The following is a 6,711-nucleotide window of genomic DNA, read 5'->3' as shown; positions in this document are numbered from 1 at the left end:
AATAATTTATGAGATAATTACTTTTGTAGTATAAAACCTTATGGAGAATTATAAAATATATTGAAAGAAAATAGACTGTAATTTTTAAAAGAAAGATGGGAATCATAAATGAGTTAATTCAGCTTTATCTTGCTTAGAAAAAAATATACACAAAATATAAAGAAAATTACAGGGTAGAAAGAATATAACAATGAAAACCTGATATGATTTTTTTTAAATCAGGAAAATTAGATGTTGCAGATCCAAATTCTTTAATGGAGATAGAATAACTACATAATAATAATTTTAAAAATCACAAAAGAGAATTTTTTGGAATGGGAAAAACCTATTTTTAAAATTTAAATGGAAAAACTAAGAACTAAAAAATGACAGGGCCTTATGAAAAAGTAGAGTAAGGAAAGAATATGACTTACCAAATATGAAAATTTAATTTGAATGTATAATCATGCATATATATTGGTAATAATGTGATTATAGACAAATGGACCAAATAGAAAGTCTAAAATGTACCTCTCTCTGTCTCCATTTATATGTACACGTACACATGTCTATAACACATACACATACATATATACATATATAGGTATGTATATATATATTTATATTTTATTTATAAATCTGTGGACATTGCATGTTTATAATAAAGGATGAAATGATACTGAGACAATTGCTGGGTCACATTTCAATAAATTGAAATACACTCCTAATCTGGCATCATACAAAGAAAAAATAAAGTCAATTCTAGGGGGAGATAAAAGTTTAGAAATTGCAAAACAAAATCTATTTTTTCAGCAAAGGATCATAAAAAACTGGGAGATACCTATGGAAAAATTAAAAGATTAGGAAATATTTTTTGGAAAGCTCAAAGATTCAAGAAAAGCAAATAAATAGAAAAGTAAGTCAAAGATATACACTAGAATTTCATAAAAGAGGAAACCAACATACACAACATCAAATCGTGAAACAATCTTTTCCACCTCTTAGGTAATGACATAAGTAAATACTAAAACTGCAGTAAGATACCTCTTCACACCCACCTAACCAAGAAAACTAAAAGAAGTGGAGCAATTCCTAATGTTGGTGAGCATGTTAGGCAGCATGACCTTTCATCCACTGCCAGGAGGAAAATTAACTGATAAAGCACTTTGAATGACAAGGTGAACTAAAATAAAATCTTATAGCCCCCAGAAAACTCAATGAACTCCACTCTTGGCCAAAGGGACTCCAGAAATACCCAAAACTGACTTTCTGGGCCATGAGAAGGGAGATCAGATATCTCATCATGCCTCCCCTTTTCCTGGAGATTTCCTCAGTAACTCATCAAGGGGCCTAAGACTATACAAGTCAAAGCTTGAACCACACAGGCAGGTTCTCAATTTACCCACTAGATCTCCTGTGTTTCAGTCTATGTCTGGTGACATGTCTCTGATTAATAGAGTTACTTATTTTACATTTAAACATTTCAAGCCTTTAGACAAAGCTTCATTCTTTTAGCCAATTACAAAGCTAAGAATCTTTAAACTCGCCTACAACCTGTAAACCCCCTCTTGGAATTGTCCTGCCTTTTGGGGCCAAGCCAGTGTATGCCTCCTATATGTTAATTTATAACTTGACATGTAATTCCTGTTTCCCTGAGATGTGTAAAACTGAAGTGTCATCCAACCTCACGGAGACCACTAGCTCAAGCTTTCTTGGGTGTGGCTCTGGACCATGGTCCTCAAGTTTGGCTCAGAATAAATCTCTTTAAATTATTTTACAGAATTTGAGTTCTTTTCCATTAACAACATTTTGGAGAAATGATAAAGCATTGGCCCACAATTCTGCTTTTTAAACACATACCCTAGAGAACTCTTGTAATGTGTCCCAGGAAATACATACAAAGATATTAACAGCAGGGGCATTGGTGACATACAAAGCAGCCTGGCATCCAGGTTTGTGTGTCTACAGCTGGGAATCCTGAGGTTTCCCACACAGGTGGTGACCCAGCTGGGCAGTGAGTGGACTAGGGCCAGGTGGCGAGGTCTCCTTCCTTCTGGCCATTGACTGCCGTGACCTGGCTGTGGATTGTAAGCCTGCAGAGCAGAGTGGACACTAGGCCCTGTTGGGCTAGAAACCCAATCAGCTGGCTCGCCTGTGGGCGTTTACCTGGCATCCATGATGGACGCCTTAGCAGAGAGCTTAGAGCTGTCCTGGTATTCTACTTCTGAGCTAAATATGATGGCTGTACTTGGATATTTAGAGAACATCATTATGGATGAGGAGTTTCAGTGATTACAAAGAAATTTCACAGACAAGTACTGCCAGGAATTGGAAAACACAGAAGAGAATAAACTCACACATTTATTTTTAATGAATATATTTCTTTGGCTTAAAAAAAGTATGTAAAAGAACACCTGCTAGCTAGAGCAGGTGGATTTAAAATGGTGACTTTCATCACAACATTATGGCACCATAAAGATCAAGTGGCTGGTGACATATTTGACATCCTGTTCACATTTATGGATGTTCTGGCTTTTAAAGAAATATTTCTTGACTATAGAGCAGAAAAAGAAAAAGAAGGCTGAGGACTGTACTTAAGCAGTGGGTTAGTGGTGACTTTGTTGTGTAAATCATCTTATTTGCCAGCTTCTCAGAGCAGTGTGTGATATCAGGTCCTACCTTCAGCCAATGAATGGGATCATTCTGGATGTCACTGGCCCAACAGGCCAATAGACTTAACAAATGATGATGGAAAAATACATCTTGGAAAAACTGACACCATCCTGTATTCATATTAAGTATTGTTGGATCAATAACAAAATGAGCTAACCCACCCAGAACTGTTTCTTCTGAAACAACTTCTTACATTCATTAAACAAAGTATTCTTCCTCCTCCCCATGAGGATGCTTTCCTCAGGAGCTTCTGAGTCAGACTCCTAAAGTAAGCCCATGTCACACATCCTATCTGGGGGACCCCTTCCCTAGCATACCTGTTGACATACCTACATTGTGGAATAATCCACAATTTCATGAATCCTATTTTTCCCATCAGGCTTTGCATGATTTTTTTGCACACTCACAGCTCCTTTTCACATGGGTCAAAGTTTTAATCTTTCAGCATCAATGGGGTTTTTGAGTATTTTCCTAAGGTGTTATTCAAGCCCATTCTGAAATTTCTAAATCTCCTATGATCACAGCTTGTTGTGGCTATGGGAATCAATGAATAATGAGATCCTTTACCTAAAGGCTGCATGTGAAGATCAACTCCCTGTTCGTAACATTTGTAGTCCTGTTATCACTATGTTCACTGTGTTTTCTGCTAGTCCTGATATAGTCCCACTGTTTCTAGAAGTCTATTTTAAGTATTATTTTTGAAAAAAATATTTTTTATAGATGAAATACACAAGCTAGGTAGTGGACATTACCATAATTACCCACTTAAAGATCAAGGTACTACATGCTATGTGCTTCTTAATTGTTAGTGCTATGAAGGCAAAACTATTTTCTGTGTTAGCATTTAATTCCTATTTTGCTGGGCAGGATGAATGTATGTCAGGTGCTGCAATTTGACTAAACAGAATTCTGTTCTTACAGCATTTTAAATGTGTGCATGTTTCCTGAAAATCTTTTCTGTACTAACTAGATTGTTAGGTTGTCTCTTATGCTCTTAAATTTCTTCTTCCTTTCAAAATCTCTCCTACCAAGATGGAGTTCCACTGGTCTAGCTCCAAATGACTAGGAACCAGTAAACAGCTTTGCTGGTCATTTGTTTGGTTCAGTTTAATATAATATTTGATAGACTATTACTTATTAGAATACATGTGTATCACATTTCTGGAGAGAAGAACACAGTAGCTCAATTTTAAAGTTTGTTTTGATTTTTAACAAAGTAATACGTTTAATAATTTTTTATGTATTTTATATACAGTGTGTCTATAAAGTTCATGTGCAATTTAAAATAGCGTGCACAACTTTATGAACACCCATATCAGCATGATTTAAAAAAAATAAATATTGGAAATAATCCAAATAGATGTCACAATAAAATGCATAAATAAATTGTGATATTTTTATTTCAATAGATAGTATTCAGCAATGGAAATTACCTCAATAAAGTTGATTTCAGACTCAAAATTTGAAAGATGGAAGCAACTTAGAGAAAAATGAAATATTGTCCTGATTGTATATAGTTCAAAATTGAGCTAAGGTTAAATATTTTATTGGTTAGTGATACACATATGGTAGGTTAAAAACGGTAATTATTAATATAGAACATGATGATGATGTCACTGGAAGGAGGGTGACACAGTTTTGAGAGAAATACACAAGAGATGAAATACACAAGAGATTCTTATGTACTGATAATATTCTATTTCTTAAATTGGATTGCAGGTACATGTATCTACATTTTCTTTCTTTTTTCTTTTTTTTTTTTTTTTTGCAGTTTTTGGCCAGGGCTGGGTTTGAACCCTCCACCTCTGGCATATGGGGCCAGTGCCCTACTCCTTTGAGCCACAGACACTGCCCTACATTTTATTTCTTAAAAATTAAGAAAAGGCCATTTTAGCAAAGACATAAAATTTTTACATTTTATTTCTTAAAAATTTTATGTCTTTGTTAAAATGGCCTGTCTTTTCATTAATATTCTTCATATTTTTTTTATTCTTTGGACATGGTCATAGACATTTTAAAGTCATCTTCTATTGCTTGTAATATTTTAAATCACTTGTTTGTCTTCTTTTATCATCTGTTATATATTCTTCCTCCTTCTTAGGTATTAATCACATGATCCTGTATAGCTAAATGACTATAAAATATTTAATAAATGATAGCTATTATGATTGATATGATTGAAAGAATTAAAGAGACTCCAGGAATATTATCTTCCTTCAGAGAAGACTCACCTTTATCTTTGTTAACAACGTAGAATGAAGGACTAATCACCTTAATCCAGTCTGGAACTGAAGTACGTTTAGGCTGCATTTAAGTTTTGATAAAAGTTAGTTGACTTCTACCTCTCTTCTGCTCCTTGAGCTCTGCTTATCACAGCTTGCAAAAGAGAATTGACAGTCTCTTCTCACCCATGCGCTCTAAACATTTCCACCCTTCTTGTAGATTGTTTTTAGTTTAGCTTTTTAGTATTCTGCCCAGAGCAACTCTAATAATTCCAAATGTCTATGGAGTAGACTGGCTATTTGTTTGTGTAATCTAAAGCACTGCCAATTCTTTGCTTCAATTTTCCCTTCTGCCTGGGACCTACACAATCTCCAGCTTTCTGCCTGCACAAAGAATTGGGAAATTTCCTCTCTGAAAAGGCAGTTGTAAATTTTAAGCTCAATTCTGAAAGATTCACATACACTGGAATTTTAATTCATCATATTCCATTTTTCCCAAAATTTCTGATGTCTTTAACAAATATGATTTCTGTGATTTGTTTTTTTTCTAGCAATTCTCAGTGGCAGCTCTGGCTTGCCATAAAGTATTTAATTCAATCTAAAAGTGAAATATCTACTTATTTTTTAATATGTATGTTCTTGATAATAATGTTGAGTATATGTTAATAGATGACTTCATTATTATCTTCAGTGAAATGTTTGTTGAAGTCTTTTCTGTTGTACTTCAATCCTTTTTCTTTGATTTTCATTAGTTCATTATGTAATCTTCCATTCTGTGACAATTTATAAACAGGTGTTCCTACTTTACCATTATCCATTTTTAAGTTAAAATGCAATTTTTAAAATTGGAATTTTTGTGTCATGTTCAATAATTTTTTGCCTAACTCAAGATTATTAGACAGTCTCTTAATTTCTTCTAAAACACTTATTCTTTTCTATTTCATGTTTATGTCAATCCATTGGGAATTGGTTTTAGTGTCCAGTGTGATGTTAGGGTTAACATTTATTTTGTTCCACTTATACTTTTGTGTATATGAAAAAATTCAAAAAAATAAAAACTAGGCAGAACTATTTGAATAAGAATAGGCTAAGGCTTTTACATTTTAAAAACATAATTATTAAAATTAAAACTCGATGAATGATTGTATTAGCTCTGAGGAGAAATCACCATGAAACCCAAATCTGAAGACATCAACACAATGCAGCATTAACCAAAAAGATACCCAACAGTGGTTAGATAGCGCAGTGTGTCAAGAAACAACTATCGACGTCTGTCTTTTCCAAAGGGATGAAAAAGAGCCCAATAAGAGAAATTGGAAAAGGAAATATTTATAATAATGCCTAAGATTTTTCAGATTTGATGCAAATCTCAGATTACAAACCTCAGAAAACAAATTACTGCAAGCAGGATAATTGAAACAAGTCTTCATGCAGAAACAGCCTAGGGAAGCAGGCCATGTTAGAAAGACATAAAGTAGATCTTAAGGTGAACCAGAAAATAAGATGGCAACCTGCAACACGTGATGAAAATCAAATAAAATATAATTATAAGTAGCAATTACATTGGTCATATTATCTATGTATTAATCATTGTCTATTTTACCTAACCCATCGATAATGCATTGACTTTAATAAGTTATTTTATAAAATATTTACTGAAATCACAATTATAATTATTGTCATTGAACTCATGATTACCGAGTTTTATCTAAGTTTCCTGTTTTCTTTGTGCTGGAATAAAACAAAACAGAGAGATGCTTTTTGATTTGTAAAAGGATAATACCCAGAGTTCTAATAGTGACACAAAGTGTGACAATAGAGTACAAACCAAAACCTA

General features: G+C 33.6%; 1 pseudogene; it reads left to right on the top strand.

The window, feature by feature from the left end:
- The first annotated feature begins 2,157 nt into the window (after positions 1–2,157).
- LOC128566923 (ADP-ribosylation factor-like protein 2-binding protein) lies at positions 2,158–2,645 on the top strand (annotated as a pseudogene).
- Positions 2,646–6,711: the final 4,066 nt, after the last annotated feature.

Source organism: Nycticebus coucang, chromosome 15, assembly GCF_027406575.1.
Source record: "Nycticebus coucang isolate mNycCou1 chromosome 15, mNycCou1.pri, whole genome shotgun sequence".
NCBI classification, from domain to species: Eukaryota; Metazoa; Chordata; class Mammalia; order Primates; family Lorisidae; genus Nycticebus; species Nycticebus coucang.
The sequence above is the reverse complement of the archived record's forward strand: the minus strand, read 5'-3'. Positions and strand labels throughout refer to the sequence as shown.